Genomic DNA, 22,894 nt, shown 5'->3' with positions numbered 1-22,894 from the left:
AGACCTCCGTAAGGGTTAAACTCGCTGACGCCGGAGCTTAGGGGAGGAGACGGGGCATGGAAAGGGAGAGGAAAATGGAGAAATACAGGAGGGAGCTGCCCCGGGACTCACCTGCAGCGCCTGCCACCTGCGCCGCTGGAGAGCCCCGCGCTCCCGTGGGGCGGCCACGCGCGAGGGAGCAGGGAAAGTAACAATTATGGTAATAACCACAGTGAAAAAGTCCAGAAAGCGCCTCCGCCCTCCCGGCCGCGCAGAGCGGGTTAAGAACGAGCCTCGGCGCAGAAGCTCTGCCGGGGCAGGTCAGGGCAGGAGCCCTTCCCAGGGACCGAGTAGGCAAGAGGGAACACCCCAAACTTCCCTGCCTGTCCGGCGAGGAGGGGAGTTTCCTCCGGACACATTAGAGGGGAAGGAAGGAGCCGTGTAGCCGGGGGTAGGAGTGGGGCTCCCCGCCGAGCGCCGCGCCCCGAGGCGGGAGCGGGCGCCGGAGCGGGCGGCTCGCCCGCCTCCCCCGCTCCGCCTGTCAGGCCGCCTCCTCCCCTGCCTCCCTGCCTCCCTGCCGCGGCCGCTCACCTGCCGCCGGCCCCGGCACCTCGAGCGCGCCACCGGCCGCGCTGCCCCCGCCCCGCCGCCTCGCCCTGCGCTCGCCGCTGCCTCAGGAGCCGCCGCACCCGTCACCGCTCCCGTTTGGGGAGGAAGCGGCCACCATGTTACTTTCTCCCCCTCCGACGCCTACAGGCGGTGCAGGGCCCGCCCCGAAAGGAGGCGGTGGCGGCGGGGCCGGGAGCGGCGCTGCGGCGGCCAGGGGGCGCCGGTGGGAGCGGCCGGAGGCCGCGGCACGGGCACCTGCGGCGGCGCTCCGAGAGCCGGGCCCAGCCCCTCAGGCGGGCAGCCGGGCCGGGGTACGGGGGGCTCTTGTCCCCGCTCCGGCTTCGCTGAGCTGTTGGGCTGTACCAGGAAAAAGGTAGTAAGGAAGGAAACTTGGCGAATCACTGAACATTCTGAATTGGAAGAGGTTCAGTTCTTAGTCCTATACAGGGCAACCGCAAGATCAAACTGAGAGCATTGTCCAAATGCTTCTTAAACTCTGTCAGGCCCGGTGCAGGCTTGGGGAGCCTGTACCAGTGCCCAACTACTCTGGGGGTGAGGAACCTTTTCCTAATATCCAATCTAAACATCCTTTGACGCAGTATCTTATAATTCCCTCAGGTCCTGTCACTGTTCACCAGAGAGGAGATCAGCGCCTGCCCTTCCACTTCCTTTCATGAGGAACCGGTGGAGTATGATGAGGACTGTCCTCAGCCTCCTCCAGGCTGAACAGACCAAATTACCTCAGCTTATCCTTGTATAGCCATGATCATTTCAGCTACCTACCCTGATGAAGCTATGCACTTCATAGGTGACTCATTTAACCAAATAGTGTTCATCACATTTTCTGAGTGATAAAAAATGTGTAGTGGTATAGACAAGGTAAGAGAAGCTTACCTTGAATGAAGATGGTAGACACAGTTTTTCTGTATTTTAATGGGGTTTTTTGTATTTGAAGCATCCTTCTGGACAAGTTGTCCAGCAGTGAGAGGAGCAGGTTCACAGTGCAGTGGGTAAAGAATTGGCTGAAGGGCAGAGCTCAAAGTGTGGCAGTCAGTGTGGCTGCATCTGGCTGACAGCAGCTCATAAGTGGTGTTCCTCGGGGTTCAATTCTAGGGCTAGTCCTGTTTGACGTTTTTATCTGTGATCAGGAGGCAGGAGTTGAAAGCACATTTAGTATATTTGCTGATGATACTAAATTGGGGGCTGCTATTGACTGTCTTGGGGGACTCTTTGGATGCAGAGCAATCTGGATATATCAGAGCATTGGAAAATAATCAGTGTCATGTCTAACAAGAACAAATACCAGATTCAGCACCTGGGCTGGAGGAACACTGGACATAAGTACAGACTGGGAGAGTAGTGTGTGTAGAACAGCCCTGCAAAAGAGATTTGGGGGTGCTGGTCAGCAGCAACTCAGGCTGAGCCAGCAGTGTGTGCCCGGGCAGCCAGGAGGGCAAACCCCATCCTGGGGAGCATCAGGCACAGCATCACCAGCTGGGATTGGGATCATCCTGCTGGATTCAGCCCTGCTGCAGTCTCACCCTGCTGTGGATGGTGCTAGGCCCCACTGTCTGAGAAGGGTGGGAAGGTCCTGGAATGGTCCAGAGGAGAGGAAAAAAGCTGTTGAAAGGGCTGGAAGGAATGTCCTATGAGGAGCAGCTGAGGACTCTGGGTTTGTCTAGTTTGGAGGAGAGGAGACTGAGGGATGACTTTATTGCCTTGAACAGCTGCCTGAGGAGGGGATGTGGAGAGAGGGGTGCTGGGTTTTTCTCCCTGGGACCCAGCAACAGGATGTATGGGAATGACTCAAAGCAGCCCTAGGGAAGGTTTAGACTGATCAGTGGAAACATTTCTTTACAAAGAGGGTGGTCAAACACATCTTAAAGAAGTGGTCAATGCCTGTCACTGTTTGAGAGGGCTTAGGATGTTGGCATCAATAAAGGACTTAAGCTTTTAGTCGGCCTGGGAGTGGTCAGGCAGTTGGACTAAATGATTGTTGTAGGTCCCTTCCAAGATAAACTATACTATAGGAATCTATTTGGTTCTACCCTAAGGTGTCTTCCTTTCTGGCTGCAGATTTCTACCACCTCTCAGCAACTCTGAAATCCATCAGGTGTTCCACTATTCTGGTTTTACTCAATAACTGACTAGGAAGCTCAAGGGGTGTTTTAATGTTTTCATTTTTTTTTTCTGAATTCTTGATTGAAAAAAGTATCCTAAAAAGTCACTGTGTAGTAGACCTGCCATAAAAATTGAGATGACTATACTTTTGGTAGCACTTAATCATGGTATTGTTCATGCCATCCTTACATTCCACCTACCCAAAGGAAAGAATGAGGCAAAGAGAAAGGCAGTTAATTTACACGGTCCTGAGCCTATTTCACCCAAGGGAGGTTAGTTCTGATCTGTGCATCTAAAGAAGTAGTGGGTTGTGGTTCTTTTCCTGGAATGCCATGAATTTCTGGATCCTTTCTGCCCTTTTTGTCTTTTAACCAAATCAGATGATCTAAGCATCAGGTTTTTTTTAAATAATCCTCTAAATCATGCATGTGTCAGGCAGCTTGGTACTGACCCTGAAGACCAATAATTTAAGAATTTTATTTATTCTGTTTAATTTATATCTGAGTAGCAAAAAATCTCCACCTGTTCAATGTAGTTTTGGATAGTTTTCAAAAATTGCCTTGACTTTGATTAATCACTAATTGCCAAATTTATACTCCAGGTAGGCCTGATCATTCAAACTCATTGAAGCAAATAATTTGTTTATTTTGAGTGCTTGGGAATAAAAATGCCTTGCCTTTTCAGATTTCTTAATCTTGTGGTTGCCTGCACTCATATGAATTATTAAAGACTGTGTGAGGTAATGCTATCACTGTAATACATGGAAGATCTGATCACTTTACTTTTGAACAGCTATACCTGTGTTCTGCAATCCATGTCAGACAGAAAGCGCTGAATGCGAGTGTTTCTTCTTTTTGTGTAGCTGGTAATGGTTTCACAATTTATTTGCTCAGATTATATGGTATGGGTGGCAGTTGAAGATTCACAAGCTCTCTCTGGCTTTAGTCATTTAATCAGTGACATATAAAGATGGGATAAATATAAAATCATTGTCATATATAGCTTCAGCTTAAAACATGTATCCTGTAATTGGCAACTGTATTTCAGCAAACCTGTCTGTTGAAAAACCATCATATTGTCTGAAAGTGTCAGGGTTTCAATCCAGTATTATAAATTTTTGCTAGTTGTCACTGTAATGAGATCAAAACCTAAGTCAGGCTATTCTTGCTGAAAGGTCTTCATGAATACCAGCAGGGGAGGGTAAGGATGCCTTTCTTTTTATTAATTATTTTTAAATGAATAATGTATGCTACTTAAAATACTGGCCTAAATTTGAGAATACTTTGGAATTAATCACTCTTAAAAATCTGGCTATCTTGATCTTTTCTGCATGAAATGTGGCAGGATTTTTTGAGATATTTATCTTCCAAAGGCTTTCTCAGTATATTTTTCTGAAAAATATAATGTTCCCTTTCCTTGTAAAAGCTTTTGGTTGGAGTCTCTTTGTGTCCCGCTTAGAAGGCAAGAGGTCTTAGAATTGTTTTCAAATGTTTATGATTCCCTCAAGTATTATTTCTTACATAAGTCCTCAGTAGTTGGGAAAAAAATGTTATTTCTGCTAAAGTTTACTGACCATGATACCTCTTGGTTTTGGCTGCATGTAGAAAATGGGGGTTTCTGAAAGCACAAGCTTGTTGCAATGCCTGTTTTTGCTAGGACTCATTTCTGTCTGCTTTTTGCTGTTAGATCTGGCTCTGTATTTTTTTAGCAGGTTCCTGGGTTAGCTGTCATACAACAGTCACTTCTCTATACTCACAGAAGATTCTCTATGCTGTTCCGTGTTGAGCCTGACTGATCAACCCATGTGAGCAAAAAGGCAGAAAAGACAGTACACTCAGATTTGTGTTTTGTGTAATTTTTGATCCACCTGTAATTGCTGAGATAATTGATTCGGTCCTAATAGGAACTTCTCTGAACATAAATGCTGTTTTAAAGTTCAGGTCAGTTTATGCTGGCTCACTTTGTCCCTCACTTCCCTAATCCTGACTTCTTAACTGTAGGTACTTCCTTACATCTTAATGGCTGGTTTTAGTAATATAACCACATTTTTTATTCATTTTCCAAGAAAACTCACTTCTTGGAATGAGAAAACTCTTCTTCTTGAGCAAAAACTTGCTCAGTTTATAGAAAGATCCGGGTTGACATGATTGAAATAAGTAGGTACCTTCACAAAAACTAAATAGGACATATTAATTTAAAGAGAAGAAACAAAATAATGTCTGGAATATAATGTCATGCAAATTGCGCCTGGGTTGGGGAAATCCCTGGCATAAATACAGACTTGAAGATGAACAGATGAGCAGGCGGATGAGAGGCTGGACATGACCCAGCCATGGGCACTCACAGCCCAGAAATCCAAACGCGTCCGGGGCTGCATCCAAAGCAGCGTGGGCAGCAGGGAGGGGATTCTGCCCCTCTGCTCTGCTGAGACTCCACCTGCAGGGCTGCATCCAGCACAGGAAGGACATGGACCTGTTGGAGAGAGTTCAGATGAGTCATGAAGCACCTCTCCTAAGAGAACAGGCTGAAAGAATTTGGATTGCTCAGCCTGGAGAAGAGAAAACTTTAGGATGACCTAACTATGGCCTTCCTGCACCTGAAAGGAACTTAGAAGAAAGATGGAAAGAGATTGTTTACAAGAGCATCTAGTGACAGGACAAGGGGGAGCAACTTAAAACTGAGAGCAGATTTAGATTAGATATTAGGAAGAAATTCTTTTCTGTGAGAGGCTTGGCACAGATTTCCCAGAGAAATTGTGGTTGCCCCATCCCTAGAAGTGTTTATGGACATGCTGGATGGAGTTTTGACCAACCTATTCTAATGGAAGTTGTTGCAGGGTGTTTGGAAATAGATGATCTTTAAGGTCCCTTCCAACCCAAGACATCCTGATTATATGAAACTCAGATGTGAAAGGTTGATATTTAATTTCTAGATGCTTTTTGGGGCAGCATTGTTTATTTATGTGTAGTTTAAATAAGGCGATATGAGCAATAGTAAATTTTCTAGGCTTCAACATCTATTATTAAATCCAATGTTTAGCCTATTTATTTTATAAAATAGGTCCACCCAATTGGTCTTTAACTGGTCCTCTGAGCAGTGACTGGGAATGCATAACGAATTAATTTGTCATTCTATCCACGCTTAACAGAAAGAAGTTAGACCTTGTCAATATTAACAGGATGTTCCTTGTTGAATCTCAGAGATATTGCTGGAAATGGGCATGATCCTGCAAAGATGAAAAAAAGCAAAACAGGACACAAGAGAAAAGGAGGTGGAGGCAAGTAAACATAAACATTATCATTATAATTCTATTGCTATTTTAGTTTAAGAATTAAAGAAGCAACAATTCTTACACTAGGGGAGAGCAAAATGCTCTCTGGAAAGAGAGTAAGGATGTAGGCTGGGGACTACTGTTGTGAGGGTCTTTGGCTAAGAGCCCAGGTGTCTGGGAGCTACATGGCATCAGTTAACTCACTTGGGAATACATGAGGGTGTTTCTTCCTGAGAGTTAACCACAGGCTGTGATTCCACAAAAGCTTCAAGCCAATTGAGGAGGCCAAAAAGCACAGGTTTAGCTTTCTTGTGGCTCCACATATACCACAAAGACATCAAAACAAAGGCTTTGTTTTCCTAGCAAGAAAGCACCCTAGCAAGGGTGTTAGTAAGAGCACCCCCTTCCCAAGCCACTCAGTCTACTTAATGAGGTCTTCAGAAAGTACCTTTGAAAAGTAGTTGGAGACTCACAGTAGTTCTAGTCACAGTGGAAGCAGGTGAGTACTATTTGATGTGTGGGGCAGCAGGTAGAGTTGCCTTATCCAGACAGTTAGGGTTTCTATTAAAAGACCCTATTTACATTTGGTGTAAGTGAACTTAAAAGCTAAGTGGATTTAGTAAAGTCCACTCTTTAAGATTTTAATCCTGGAAGCATTTATCTGAGACCCTATCTCAAGGGGAAAAATAATCACTCAGTGTGACTAATGGCGTTGGGTCCCATGTTCCAGAGCATTTGTAAACACAGCAAATGGGTGTGTACTTTTGGTTTTGTTTTTTTTTTCCCTTTCACAGTTCCTTTTCATTTATTAGGTACTTTACAGGGAAAAGAATGGGAATTGAGATAGGACAATAGACTATGTACAGAGGCTCGTTTGTATACAGAAATATAATATTTGATCCTACTGGAGCATCCCAGAGTAAAGAAGTGATTCTCTTGCAGGACCCTGCAGGTAAACAGTTAGCTACATGGATGCTGTCTAGCCCTTTTCATTCCTGAGCTAATGGTGGTGTCATTTGAACATAAAAGACTTCAGCATTCTCAGAGGTCTCTCTGTTCAGGTTTTCTATCTCTAGCCTGAGAAAGCTGGAGGGAATGACCTTGTAACATATTTCTGGCGTCAGATGAGTGAGAAATTAGGTTGGCTATCTGCCTATGCTACCGTGCCCATTGGCTCAGGAGTGACTCAGCCTTTCATCACCAAGTAAATAAACAGACTTCTCTGCAGCGTGCCATAGATGGTGGTTGCACTCATGACCTTAGAAGTTTGTATTCTCTTTGCTCCATGTATTTCGCTTCACTCTTTTCACAAGAGTAATTTCTCATTGTACATTTTTTCCTGAATCTTTGTTGTGGTTCTCCACTTGTTTCCTAAATTTATAACGTATCACATAACAAAGAGAAAGACTAGATGTATGATCAAATCAGTGCTATTTGATGGCAAAATGTGCAGATATGTTCCAAATGCACACTGTTCATTTATATATTTTCAGGCAACAGGAAAATCTAGTAGCCAGAGCATATCACATAGGCCCTGTATTTCCACTTCTTCCCCCAGGATTTTTAACTACATTTTATGAATTCCTTAGTCTCTCAATGCTAATTATAATATTATATAAATAATAGTTTCTGAAACATTTTGCAATATCAGGATAAAAACACATCAAAAGTGTTAACTTTTTTATGTTACTACTGACTAACTAAGCTTTTTTATATTACTACTGATTAACTAAAAAACCTAGTATTCAAACAGAAAAATATTTCTCTGCTAGAACAATGTTTTCAGACTTCATTTTACTGTTCCATAGTGGAACATTGCAAAACCCTGTGAAATTTTTGTTTCAGTTGGAGATAATCCAAGCACATAAAAACAAGATTTTCCTCAAATTGTGTGAAAGCAGAAGTTATTTTACAAACAGAAAGAGTAACAGCAAGAATAAACATAGTTAGCACTGGGTGAAAAACACTTATATGAATTAGTTCCAAAACAGTTGCCTGATAGAGTAGTCAGCCTTGCTAACATGTTGCCCAAGCACAACTGGATGTAACTGAGAGCATGGCCATTTAGGCTATGATTTTTGTTATTTTGACTATATTTAAAACAATAGAGTGATAAATACTTTATATAGAGCTTTAAAGGCTCATAACCAGATACTGTTGTATAGCAGAAGCTGTTCCTCTGGTGTTTTACCTTACAAGTGTATATAAACAATTTAGTACATGGGCACCGATATTAATATCAATGAATTTCAGAATAGCTGTGTACTGTAGCATAAAGTCTAAAACTGCCTATTCATACACTAAAATACATACATTTCCAAAGAAACCAGGCTTTCCTATTTGCAAAACTGTAGAAACAAAGGGGTGCTTAACATATTAAAAAAAAAAATGAAGGCGCTTGACTGTGATTAGAAACTGGATCACTGGAACACAAATGTCTTAACATGAAATCAGTATTATGTATTCCACAGTTTCATGTATTTCTATTATGACATTTTGCAGAATAGCCATTTTTTAAAGCAATGCTATAATAAAAAAAAATTGATAAAACAACAACCACAAAATAATTAAAACATATTTTTCTTGAAAAATCTAATAAAAGTTTAGTTGAAGTAGCTTATTTAGGACAGCAAGATTTCTCCTTAATTCTGAGCAAACTAAGAATTTGGTCTATTAAATGTAATTCTGTTAGGACATGTTAATCTACTTTTTAGGGTCTACTCATTCCTCTTGTATATTTAATGCTGGTTTTCCTCTCATCTGTGTTGTTGTTTGGGGTTTTTATTGCTATTTTTACACAAATTACTTGGAATTTCCATTTCAGCTGTATTCCAGTCTTCCATAGAAAAGTTTTAGTAAAGACCAAATCTGCCCATACTTGCTGACAGTATCTAGAACCAGAAGAACATACCATAGGACTAAAAGGTGTACTATTGGAGGTAATCTGTGTATGTCTTAGTAAAAGTATGGATGATTTGTATATTATAAGCCTGAGACCAGAATTATTTTTTGGAAAAAGACAAACCTTTATTTGAAACCTTCCTTAGTAATTTATAGTGCTTTGGGAGAAATTTTTGTATCTTATTACATATTGCAGTGTTCATAGGATTATTCAAACAGGATTATATGCTATAAGAATCCTTATCCAGCCTAAGGTACTTTCACATTGTGTTTCTCAAAATGTGGAAGAAAGGTGTTTTTAATTATATCCACTGTAGTAAATACAGAATTTTTCCATGTCTACATTGAAAAAAACCCCACCAACCTGATCTGCAGGATGTCACTGAATTGATCTAATGGGCTGTGCTGTAGGTTCATACCTAGTAAAAAAAAAAAAAAACCATACCTGCAAGTACCTAATGAGTTAGCACATAGATCTTTGAACATGCGTGAAGGGCTTTGGTTTTATCTGGAGAATGCATGTTACATGAATTATTGGTACAGTATGGAACAAAGCTTCAGCAAAAAAAAAATTACATATGATCTTCATCAGTGTAGTTTCAGGTAGTTCACTCAAGTGCTGTCAGTCTTTACACACAAAGTACCTTTCCATTATTTAATGTACAAATGCAGCAACAATCAGAGTGTTCTCTGTTCTTTGGAAACTACCATGATGCCATTGATCTAGTTCCAAGGGTAGCAAAAATCCATTAGCTGTTGAATGCATGAGGTAAAATTGCTGGTGTTTCTTAGTTATTGCTGCTGTAAGTTCTACTTATAGTGTTATTTTGATATAATTGTGTTTATTACTTGGATGCACCTTATTCAGTTGTTTCTCCAAACAGTGGTTGTGTAGCGTACAGAAAACCTTTTCCTTTCCGACCATTAGGTGGGGCTAAAAATCTCTTATACGGGAAAGTTATTTGATTTCTTTCCATCAAATTGTCTCTACGTCTATTTGGTTTTGTTGTGTTTTAGTTTTCTCTGACAGAGAGTGGCAGTATTGTATAATCTCCTTTCAGGAAATTTCAGACACTGCTCTTGGTGTTACTTCAAAAGCTGAAAATTTTCAAAAGCTCAGCAATAAAATCATCATAATGAAGGCTTCCCTAATTATGGATGTTGTCGAACTTTTAAGTTAAACGAATGTTTAAGCACTTTAGTAGGTTGTGCCTAACATATTCCTTATATGTCTGGATTGCTGCACTACAATAGCAGGTGAAATAAGCCTGTTTATCACATGGACTCTAAATACCAGCTACAATTTGTGATCCGGGAGGTCCTGGTACTTGAACATAATTCAAATGTGTTGTGTTCTGCTGGTGTTGCATGGACTTTCTTAAGACAGAGTGCTGCTACACACAGATACAGTTAAACCTGGAGTGCAAATGTCTTAATTTTTTTTGTAATTCACAGGGCATGCAGCTGTCCTGACCAGAGGGAGGAAGGCGACAGCTTGTGGTTTATAGGATTTATTCTTCTTTATAATGAGGGAAGGAAGCACAAGAGATTCTACACATGTTAATGACAATGTGATTTTTGTAGGAAGAGAAGGAAAAGTATTCCAAATTATAGCTACTCCTTCTGAAAATCTGTAAATTAGTTTGTGATTTTTATAAATAGACAAAGCTGCTGTTTGCATTCTATTTTGTTTATATTTCACTGAGATACGTTCCTTCATACTGTCATTCACACTATGGACAAGGTTCTAAAGATTCTGTAATTTTTAAAATTATGTAGTATTCAGAAGAAAGTTTTAAAAAATGTGGTTAATAGTCTAATTTCTGCTGTGACACATGTTTCTTTCCAAATCTGATACAAAATGCAGAAGCCAGTATTCTTTTAATTTATTCAATTGATGGTTTTCATTTTTAATAGCATGTAGACTGCAAGCCATAGAATACTGTTAAATTGGCTAGATGATACTTGCAAGGCAGAAGCAAATCTTATAAGTGGTTTTAGGGAGGAGAATACACTTTTTTTAGGAAATAAAGTGGTATTTCTGTGGTATTTAAGGGACACAAATCATAACCCATCACTGTCTGTAGTAGGGCCTAATACTGTTTTCACTGAGAAGATAATTGCAGGCTTTAATGGTTGTCACTGTTTTGGAGACAGATTCTCCTGAGTGAAACTGTCCTGGTTAATTGTCTCAGTTCATTGAAGGCTCTTGTAATCTATAAGAGTCTCTTCCTACCTCTTGTCTCACTAAAATCTAGTATGTTTGAGGAGTCTTGAAACGTCAGGAGGAATTTTATTGATGTTGCTTGACCTCTAAGAATGGGTTTTCACAGTAGCCATGTGACTAGGGCTGGCCATCCTTGAGTATTTAATAAGAATAACACTGTTTCTTAGATGAAAATTAATAGTTACCCAGAGAATGACATAATTTTTAAAAATTCATATTATATGTTAATCTTACTATGCAACAGATCTGTATAAGTATAACAGGAATTAAGTTTTCACTTCAATTTTTATTTTTGTGTGGAACTGACCAGCACTTTTGTCACGTTACTATGGTTATGGATTTCTTATATGTCTCATATAGTACAGTATGCTTACTTCTGAATAATTTATTCTAGAATGATTGTTTCACTCTTCTATAGCTGGTTTATACGTTGTGTGTGGAATTCCACACCAGATCTCCTACTTTCATATGAAACTTTGATCGGACTTGTGTTAGTGACAGGTTTTATGCTGTATATCCATACTGGGCTTGCCTGGATAGGTTTTGGTAGCAGGGGTGGCTTCTCTGATAAGCTCCTAGAAGCTTCCTCAGTGTCTGACAGAGCCAATGACAGATGGCCCTGAGAGGAACCTGCCACTGGCCAAGGCCAGTCCCATCAACAGTGGTGGTAATGCCTCTGCGATAACATATGAGCAGATGTAACAGCCTCTAGAGAAAAACAGTAGAACAGAACATTTGATCTTACCAAGGACAGTAAAACACAACAGCACAACTTTGGAGACATAAATAAGGATGTAACCTAGGCAAACAGAAGTCATGCAAAACACAAGCAGGATGCCAGCTCAGCTCTACAAGGCTGGCAAAGTAGAAGTTGTACAGAACAACAGTATTGCGCTTACCCAGAAGCAGAGGTCAAGGAGCAGCCACATAGAAAGAACACTGGACATTGAAGACAGATCCCAAAGAATCAGATGAAAACTTCTGATAAGGGGTATGATTATGTCAAATAAAGTCAAGTAAGTGAGGATAGCTAATTAATATATAATCAGTGTGTATGACAAAAACTCTCTTCATTCAATTCTCAGGGCACTCAAATGGAGGAATGGTCCCCCAGGTGACCAACATGCTTTCTAATACTCAAAACTGTGTTAGAATTTTTCTATCCATCCATTATCCAACTTGCTAAGGAATTAGAAGAGCTTGGTGTTCCCAAGGATTTTGTAAATACTTGTTTTTCTGGTCTTCAGAATATTTGTTTGCATCCAGTAATAGAGTTAAATTCTAAATTACATGAAGTTATAGTGATGAAAGTTACCAAAAAATAGAGTCTGCTTTAAAACTATGTTCCTCAGAGTATAGATTTCTTCTTTATTCCTGGTCTTATGATTGGCAAATTCATCTCAAGGGTTTGAGAAACAGAAAAGATCACCAGTAACTTAGTGAGACAAAATTCATGGCCAACATTTACACTAAGTTCCCATTTATTTTAAATAGACATGGAATGCCATCTAACACCAAAATCTATTTTTGTTCTTTACCTATTTAGCATGAGATAATACTTTCATAAATAATGTGGAATTTATTAAAGAATATGTTAGCTGAGTGTTTGTCCATGAGAAGATACCACAAATATTTTTATCAAAAAATGAAACCATTTCTCACATCCAACTATGAATTTAGCAAATATATGTATAAAACTAAAATTGCTTACTTATGAGCAGCCTTGGCTTGTGATAGATCCACTACCTAAACAATTTGGCTAGCAGTGGTACTTACAGGTACATTAAATAATGACTAGTGGAGGAAATTCAAATGAAGTTACAACAGTAAGCAGAATTAAGAGGCCAACTGGATGAGGTTAAACAAGACCAGGTGCTAGGTCTTTCCCTTGGGGCACAACAATCCCATGTGACAGCACAAGCTGTAGGGGTCAGTTTGCCTGGAAAAGGACCTGGCAGCGCTAGTGACAGCAGCTGAACATGAGCCAGCTGTGCCCAAGCGGACAAAAAGGTCAATTGGCCTGAATCAGTAACAGTGTGGCCAGCAGGACCGGGGCAGGGATTGTCTTTCTGTGCTTGGCGCTGCTGGGGCTGCACCTCAAATCCTGTGCTCATTTCTGGACCTGTCACTCACTGTGGGACAGACATTGAGGGGCTGGAGAATGTCCAGGGGCAATGAGGCTGGTAAAGGGTCTGGCGCACAAATTTTATGGGGAGGAGCTACGGACTCTGGGGAAAAAGAGGCTGGTGAGGGAGACCTTATCACTGTGACTATCTGAAAAGAAGTTGTAACAAGGTGGGAATTGGCCCCTTCCCCTAGGGCAGCTAGTGACAGGACAAGGGGAAATGGCCTTAAGTTGAACCCGAGGAGGTTCAGGTTAGACAGAGAAAGAATTTCTACCTGAAAGGGTTATCAAGCGTTGGAATGAGCTGCCCAGAGAGGTGGTGGAGTCACCATCCCTGTAAGTGTTCAAGAAATTACTGAAATGATGCTTAGTGCAGTGGTTTAGTTTGGTCAAGGTTGGACTCAATGATCTTGGAGGTCTTTTCCAACCTTAACGGTTCTACAAGTCTCCATCTAAAAGCAAGAAAATAAATTTACTTATATTGAATTGTATACATACTTTGAAGCTTTGTGAGAAAAGCATGGAAAATCAGTACTGGGTTAAGACTATCAACAGAAAAATGTTGAAAAGCTGATAAAGATGTAGCTGCTAAGAAGGAGGAAGATTAGCAGGCTTAAGAATTGCATACTTAGTGACCTTAACCGTCCATAGGTCACACCCATCCGTTTTTTATTCAAATACAGATACGCTAGAGTTTGTCTAGAAAGCAACAAACCTGAGCAATTCGAGTAAGTTCATTAGCGTTGTCTTTGAAAGAGGAATGAGGAAGTGAGTATGAAAGTGAAGTTATTCTGATAGTAAAAGGTTTCTAAAATCGTGAGAATTTGGGGAGTTGAGCTTGGTAGGACCTGGGAAAATGTTACGGGTAGGCCCTGGAAAAATATTAGACCTTGTCTTTGCTAGATCATGTGAAACTGCACTGCACCTGTGTGATTATTATATGAAAAATTATATGATTGTTAGATGTAATGCATGCTTAGTAATTAGATATAATTATTGTTTTGTCATAATAAGAATCATGAGAACTATGTTCAGGGGTTTGGGGGGTGTAACAAGAAATCCATGCTTGGATGAAATCAATGTATACAATAAAACAATATACGTTTAATAATTAATATGTAGTTATGTAATGATAGAATATAAAATATGCTCAGCTTGAAACCATGTTGGAGTCAGATCTGAGGGTGAAACCCCTGACTTACAGAGCTCTTCAAATATAAACACCTGCATATAATTATAATATTATTATATAATATGATTATGTGTTACTGAAGGCTAACAATTCTACGAAAGCAAATACGAGACTGTGAGACCTGTATTGAGGCACCAGAGAGAACAGAGTGCATCAAAGCTATTAAGTTGCATGTACTCTCATAGTTTATCCTGATGCTGAGCTTATAAGTACCAGTTATTTTACAGCATGATGTTTTATTTTTGTATTCTGATTCAGATCCAAATGAACCGTTATCTGCCAATAACCTAAAAGTTCCAATAGGAACTTTTTTTTGTCCAGAAAAGGACTGACATAGAAGAATGGCCTCCAAACCCTGACAGATTTATTCAGTGCCTGTTGGAACCTCTGTCTGCTCATTCTGCTCATTAAGGGATGTTTGACAGATCACTTGCACTCTAATCCAAGGTTTAGTGAAGTTAAATTTCTGATGTATTTTTTAAGTCTAAGAATTAGGACAGTCAGAAATGAAATGCTTGTTTAATTATAACAATTTAAAAAAGCCCTTTTCGTTCTAATTAAGTTTTTATACACTTTAATAGTTATTCATATTTTGAATATCATTATTATTTAGTGTTATTAGCATAATTTCCACAAGGAGCACCATGTTTTGGGCTTTAAATAGTGCATAATACATTTGAGAAGATCATGAGGTTTTGAAAAGTTATAATTCTTTGGAATTAAATTTTCAGATGTCATTGTTAGTCGTTCCAAAATTTTAAAGTTCTTATGAAGCAATAGCACAGAGCTGGGGGTTTTTCTGGTGTTTTTTTTTTTTCCCTTTCTGTGTGTGTGTGTGTTTTTGTTGTTTTTTTTTTTTCTTTCTTTTTCTTAGTTTCAGCTGCTATAAGAAACATTACATGTCTGTAAAGGAATCCATGTCTGTTTTCTGACAGATGCTCCATAAGTTTGCAGCTTTATCAGAAAGAGAGCTTTACAAAAAAGCCATACTAAAGGGATTTAGCAAAAAGTGAGGCATTGACATTAATTATTTAGAGGAATAAATTAATGGATTTCTGCTACCTGACTAGTTCTGTCCTTATTGTTTGTGTAAATGTAGTTACTGACCAGAGGGATAAGCAAGTAAAAAACAAAATGAGGGAGAAGATACCCTAATTTGTGAATCTGTTGTTTTTCCTTACTTTTGAAATCAGGGGCGTTGGCTTTAATACAAAAGACTGTAAGTGTACAAAAAGAAAAGAAAGAGAAACTAGAGGTAAGGTCAAAGATGAAGTATTTAGCAATTCTGGTAAATACATACAGCAGTCTGGCGATCTTTGTCTGACACATCCCACTGCATTACAGAATAGAGAGGAAATACGGACTGCTGACTTCACTTAGGAAGCTTGTTGTCTGCTGACTCACTGACTCACTATTGTTCACTTTGAGAAAAAGTGGTTCCATATGAGAGGAAGACTTCACAATTAGCTGAATTGTTCTGAGGAAAGCAAAGGAAAAAGACACTGAAGTTTTGAGTATAAAAGAGTAAGTTTAAACTCCACATGATATAGTTTGTTTTTTGGCGTTTTTTAAAGGCAGTCTAGAACAGAAATGCTGACTAAACCAAAAGCATACCTGCTTAGTACAAATAAAACCTGATTGTGACAAAGTAAGAAAAGTTGAAGAAACATATGCTTTTGGTAGGCTTCAGAAAAAAGACTAGAGATATTTTTGTATGTAAAGATTGAAGTAGGTTCCACTTGCTTAGGTACTAAAGAGAGACGCCTCCCTTACAGGGAGATGTCTGCAGACGTTCAGAAAAAACGTTTTCAGCAAGTAGTTACCCTGGAACTCTCCCACTGCTGGAGTAGGAAGGGCATGGCTATTCAAATGGATCTTTGCATGCCTTTAGATTCACTGCCTGCTTCCTGGGATTTGAGTGAAAAATCACTTGGAGAGGTCTCTAGTTGCTCATTCTTATGTGATGCTAGCAGAACTTTAATGAAATAATTGTTAGTGGCTATCTGTCATCATTCTTGTTTGAAAGAGCAGTCACAGCCTTGACACTATTTACTTACTAAGCAGCTGGGGTGAATTTATAAATCCATTGTCCTAATCTCTTGAAGGAAGAGACAAACTCTTACCTTTTTTAGCAGGCATGTAGTAACTTAGAGAATTAATTTCTGTTTTCTCTTTGTATCATCCTTCTGCTTTTAAACTTAAATATAGAAACCTTAAATTTCTGGTAGAAGAAGTAAAAACTAAAGCGATCTAGAAGGAGCAAGAAGTTGGCTTGACAGAAATAAAAAGAGTTCTCAGCTTTTGAGTTAGTTTTTTTTCTCCTCTCAGTGATTGTTGGTTACTGGAGCTATGAAATGCACTTTTTTGAAGGGCCTTGATACCATCTCTCCTCCTGGGGGTTTGGCTACCTCAGGGCTAATTAAATATCATTGAGGACTATCCCTTCTCTCTGGTAAGCTTGGAAAGATCCCTCCAAGAGACCTCCTTTGCAGACAGCACCGCAGAAAGTCCTTACCTTCTTGTGGGAATTGACCTAAGTGATTGGATCCTACCTGAGCTACAGGTGCTACTGCATCACAATCCTGTCTATGCCTGGCCTTTAGCCTGCTAATCTGGGTCCAGACCCTAGGGCACAGGATGATGTCCCATCCCAACCTTGGACCTTCTTCATCACTATGGTCCTGTCTGGTGATCATTTATTATCCTTACACTGCCTGGTCCCAATTCTGAATTGCTGGCTTGTATTCCTGGCTTTCCCTAACCCCGTCTCATGACCTTGACCTTGCCAAATGTCCTGGGCTCTTAGCAAATTTCTGGGGTCTCCTTCAGCTCCCAGCTGTCCTCCTTTATGGAGTAGCCAGCCTGTGCTTCATGGTGACCTCAGACTTTCTTGAACTCACAACCTGGTCAGCTTGTGAGGAGGGATGCACTTATAGTACTTACATTGGCATACATTAGTGTGTCAGTTGACACAGGCAGGCAGAGGGAACAGCTACAAACTTGTGGCTTGAACACAAAGAGTGAATTAATTTCTATTACTTTGTGAACTGGTGTATCCCCAAAGCAACACCTGGGCAGAGGTATAAAAATGGACATGCAGGCACTCTTAAACAATTCACAATCCTCCTCTCTAGTCTTCTGCTTTGTAGTCTATTTGCCACAGTAAGTAGTGTACATATTATACTAATTAGTGTGTAAAAATTTTACATTTGTTTTGGTATTTGAAGCAGGCATACTGATAGGTATCCTGGGAGAAAACTGCGCTTGTGAACATGCCTAACAGTCAGCACAATGAAAGGTGTCTCTCCAGACCCAGAAAAGTAGGAACCAGATTTCAGTCTGGTTGTAGAAAACTGTTGCTCAAAGAGAGGAAATATAACAGTTTGTAATTGACACAAAGGTACATATGTACCAAAGGTACATATGCCTTCCAGGAATATCGAGGATTATCTAAGGAAAGAGATATTAAAAAAAAAATCCACCAAAATAGTCCATTTTCAGTTTCACCTGCCATTAATATGTTCCACAAAAGAGCCTGATGGTCTTGATCATTCCATTACATTCTTCACTTTTGTGTTCTACCCTTCTTTGTTCTTTATATGTTCCTTTGTTGGAATGGAAGATGAAGTTCCAAAAAATGACCTTGTTCTGCACACATAATTCAAGCTGGCTTTTAGTCCTGGGATCTTCTATGATCACAGTTTCACTGTCTTACTGCAGAGTTTTTTGTAGGCTCAGTACCTATTGTTCATTTGGTTACAGAACAGGGCTTTACAAAGAAAGTATCAGGATGCTGTGCCAAGCCCTCATTCCAGCTGTTTCAAAATTAAAATCTGGGAGACTATTAATGTATAAAACTATACTTTGGTGAGAACGTAATTCTTCAAAGTTCTCTTCTGGGATGATTTTACTGCATGGTTACAGTATTGTACAGGGAAGATACAGCTTTCTGTTTCACTAATGCTGATGGAACAGATTGTTATTCTCCCCTAAGTTACAAGGGTTTCAGATCTAGAGGTTGATCTTCTTGTGCAAATTATTCATTCATTAACCCATGTGAGGCAATGTGAGATGAGTTAACAATGTTATTTAAACTATCTGAAATAAGCAGGTGTAATTTGATGGACACAGGCTGGGGAGCATTACACAATTCTCTCCTTTGGCAGATCTGAGAAGGTGTTGACATCTCTGTCTACAGAACAGGAGACTTGTGGGAAATGTTAAAGTAGCAATTTCTTCTCTATTTCTTTGTACCATTTTGTCTCTGCATTTAACCTGCCAGGGCATCAGAGAAATAAGAACTTAGTAGTTTTGTTTATTAAAATGCCTTTCAGTTCCTCTTCAGTGAACCTTGTACAGGTTTCAGAATATTATCATCATACCCTCAAACAAATATAATTGCTTCTCTCCATAATCAATGAGGCATTATTATCCATTAATGATTTGTGAACTTGATACAAGTGGATACTTTAAGATGAGTAATTGCTGACCTATCCAAATTCTGAAGGTTCACGAGTGACAGAATCCTGCCCTGGTGGGCACGTGGGAAAGAGGAACAGATTTTTTAACCCTCAGAATATACATAACAAAATAGTATAAATGCTGAATTTCTATCACTTTCAGAAATTCAACTACATTTATGCAGATACTATTTTTTTATCCTAAGTGCTTTCTTTCTCCTTCTGGACTCCATTTCAGTTTCTGTTGCAGGTTTGGACTTTTGTGGACTTGTTGATGTAGCTCTTCTGTTTTTTTAAGAGGAAACAGAAGCTGGCAAAGAACAACCTTTGGCATCTACCTGTTTTACTAGCTTTCCTTGAACTTCAGATAACAGAACATTGAGAAACATCATCCCATGTCCACATGCAAGTTGCTCGTTATCTGCCTTGAACCTGTTAAGGCAAGTTTAGCTAGATTTATCTTGCCAGGACTAAATTAAGAAACACTCTCAGGAAGTCCTTTGCCAATAAATCTAAGGAAGAAGTAACCTCATATAGCAAAACAAAGACAAAGAGATTGGGAAAGAGTTTTCCACATGCTCGTAATAAGAAAAGGAAAGAAGTATTCTTAGATTTGCCTACTGATGGTACAGTCAATGAAGGTATAATTTTCACACAAATCTACAGTTTAACTATCACACTTCTTACACTATTTCACTGACATGAAATCTACAAACATTTTTCCTTAAATTAGGACTTTTGGTTAGTTAGTTAGATGAAGAATACTTTCTTACTCAGATTAAGAAAACTTTTCCCCCTCCAGTTGTAAGAAAAACTGTAAGAGTTCTAATTAGATCCAGAGTATAAAATCACATAATCATAGGATAGTTTGGGTTAGAAGGGACCTTAAAGATCATCTAGTTACAAAGTATATAGGACTACAGATCAAAACTTTCCCAAAGATTGGAGGTCATTGAGTGCATTTCATATTTATTTGTTAATAATAAAGTGAACTCATAATTTTAATTTTACAATTGGGAAAATTGAAGCAGTAAGAGAGCTAGAATCCAGCTTCTAAGGCAACCTGATTTTGAATATCTGAGTTGGGTATGCCTTTTAGAGGTACTGAATATTTGGAAACTCCTGTTAGAGCAGAGGAAAATTTGGCCTTGTTCAAAGCTATGTTAGTTACCAGCCTGGGCTTGCCAGTTTGAAAGAAAACACTACTAGATTATGAAGTATAGCAGGCTATGAATCTGAAACCAGTTACATTAACATTTCTGGTTTATTAAGTTCACTTTACTTCTGGTTTTGAGCGCTGAGGGTGAGGGGCTCTGTTTCTGACTACAAGAATAGCATTCAGAAATAAGCAATTAAACAGAAGTAAGCAGCAACCCTGTGAAGAATTTTTTGAGATTATATGGAGAAACAAAGTAAGTAGTTATAAATTCTGTAACTTAGGGTAGGTCAACACTGGTGAGCTCCATTTTCACAGCATTACACTCTGGTCTAGCAGGAAGCCATGCACCTCTGTTAGTAAAATGGGATACTTAAACTCTGCTTCTTACTGGAGCTGGTGAGTTTGAAATGAATGGCATGTGTTTAGCAAGTGTGGAATCTTGGGGAGACCCTCATTGTTACTAGTGGATTTTGAACCTTGATCTGCTGCTTTTCATTCCCCTGAATCACTGACCAGAATACATAATCTTGTGTACACACATTGCACAATACAATAAAGCAAGCACCTAATTGCCTGATTTAATAGCATAAGATAGTGTTTGATTTAGCAGGTTGGTGAACTCTGTACTGCAAAAAAGATGCATCATTTTTTATTGATTGTGACAAAACAGCCAAGTGGGCCTTAACCAGGGCATGCGAACATTTCCATGCATGAGTAGCACAGTATCAGTAGCACATATTCAAAGCAAGTATCTTATCAAGAGAATAAATTCCAGTACTACCCAAGGATGCTATTCTTTGTAAGTGCAATTAGTGTGGACTTACAAAAGGAGAATCAGGCCTCACAAATTAGATAGCCTCTTTGAAGATATGAAAATTAAGTGAGTCACAGCAGGAAAACTATTGCAAAAGCACGTGAGACATGAAGACTTGCTGTTATCTTTCTGAAGTGGAGCATGACACCATAACAACAGGTTGCTGCCTAGCCTTCTGATGATATCTGGCAGGGTGATAGATGAACTGTAGACCAAAAAAAAAAAAAAAAAAAAAAAAAAAATCCTGTACAATATGTAAATATGTATAACGTCTCCCTGTCCTTACAAGCCAGCACAAGTTACTCCCGTTCCTTCTTCTTCTGTCTTGATTAAACACATAACATCTGTTGTGGGGTGGGTTTATAGTGCCTGTCTGCCTGTAATTGGTCATACTGTTGCTTGCTTTTGCCTTTCTTCAAGTATTCAGAGGAGAACTAACTTTGACCCAGTTAGTCTCTTTTGAATCAGATGTCAGGGTAACTGTTACAGCTGAAGAGGAAAGAGGTAATGGACAGCTAAAAAAACATAAGACACACTGAAAGATAAATACATTCTAGAAAAAATGAATTAGTTATAGACAAAACCTGCAGGTTGTGTTATTCAGGAAAAAAAGGTGGAGTGCTTTTCTTCTGGGCAGAGCGGAATAAGGACGCTATTCTTTGTAAGTGCAATTAGTGTGGACTTACAAAAGGAGAATCAGGCCTCACAAATTAGATATCCTCTTCTGGAGACATGAAAACTAAGTGAGTCACAGCAGGAAAACTATTGACATGATTAATCAATACAAGGGGAAAGCTTTTCATATAGAAACATACAAAAAGCTTAATCCCAAACCCAAGGAATAAGGCAAATAAACAATTTAAGTGAATAAGAAGTTAGTTGCAAGTTCCAAAACAGAATGGTGTAAGACAGGATTACAAAGACTAGAAGCAAATTACTGTGAGACTGGAAAGAAAGGGGAACAATGAGAAAGCTGAGAGAAAATAGTCTCTGACAATTGTGTTATTTCACAACTAACAGTCTCAGGGTGTCCAACGCAAGTAAGTTGGTTCCCAGTTCAGTAGAATCACTTGCATCTCACATGACATCTCTAAACACGTACAAGAAAAATGTTCTTTGAATATTAGACACCTGTGAGGTCAGATGAATAGGTGTAATGAATTGAGTTGATTATTTATGTTATGGACCCAGAACCATCCATCCTTCACAGCTATAAACACCTTAATTTCCTTTGTGTCCCTACAGCATTCCTGACTGCTGGGAATACTTCAGTGCTGGTGCTACTGGCAAGAACTTGAGGCAAAGAAGGCACGTCAGTTTTCTTGTGGTTATAGCTTCCTACTAGAGAGCCTGAAAAACTGTCTGGTGGCAGTCCTTCAAAGCCTGCTAGCTTCCTAAGGCTGTGAGCAGACATAATTTGTTGACAGCTCCAAAGGGCCACCCTTCTCTGCTCTCTGCAGGCCAAACTAATTTTTGAATAATTTCTTGTTACACGGCTAGGAGTATGACACCACTTCACTGTTTGAACAATCATTCTAAAGACTGAGAAGAGGCTATGGCTAGCTATCTCAATGTGCAAGCACGACTACTTTTAAATAAAAGTAGCTTCAATCTGTTGGAAGGACTCTCAGTCATTTTTTAAATTCCCAAGATTTCCCTCCATCCACCAGCTGTGAGGTCAAGTGAAGATCCCAGTATCATGTCTGGTTAATACACTGGCACTCTAGCTGTCAGTCAGCCCTACATGACCATATTAGACTATTAACATGTTCCTAAAGGAATAATTAGCACACTACTCAGGTCCCTTCAGACTTAGCACTGCTCTCCCCTTTGGCTTTTCTGTCACCTTGCTAGGGAGCAGCTGATAACATGGTCTCAAGACCAGTGGAAGTACCTCTTCCCTGCTGGAACTGTTGGTCAAGGCATGGATGGCATGGATAGGGCTTACTGTCCCTGCCCGACCTTCTCTAGAGCATCCCACATCCTGCCATTTCAGCTTCCCAGGGCTGCCAGCCTGTGCCCCAGTGATGCCACAG

The 22,894-nt window shown here is 39.8% G+C and overlaps 1 protein-coding gene and 1 long non-coding RNA gene across 6 annotated transcripts in view; one reads left to right on the top strand and one right to left on the bottom strand.

Moving 5' to 3' along the window:
- Positions 1 to 761, bottom strand: part of DENND4C (DENN domain containing 4C) — a 70,501-nt gene extending 69,740 nt beyond the window's left edge. For 4 of the 5 annotated variants that reach the window (XM_072922622.1, XM_002190607.7, XM_072922623.1 and 1 more), the window contains exon 1: positions 571 to 761. The gene's annotated coding sequence lies outside the window, so the exon portion shown is untranslated. Of the gene's footprint in view, positions 1 to 111; positions 394 to 570 lie in introns of those variants that run through there. The other variant, XM_030258738.4, reaches the window with a different exon arrangement.
- On the top strand, positions 50 to 22,849 carry LOC140681919 (uncharacterized). The gene is made up of 3 exons (XR_012053139.1): positions 50 to 199; positions 1,207 to 1,396; positions 22,104 to 22,849. It is a non-coding gene; the product is annotated as an uncharacterized lncRNA (long non-coding RNA).
- Positions 22,850 to 22,894: the final 45 nt, after the last annotated feature.

This window comes from Taeniopygia guttata, chromosome Z (genome assembly GCF_048771995.1).
Source record: "Taeniopygia guttata chromosome Z, bTaeGut7.mat, whole genome shotgun sequence".
Classification (NCBI taxonomy): Eukaryota; Metazoa; Chordata; class Aves; order Passeriformes; family Estrildidae; genus Taeniopygia; species Taeniopygia guttata.
Note: the sequence above shows the minus strand (reverse complement) of the source record. Positions and strands in the feature narration are given on the sequence as shown.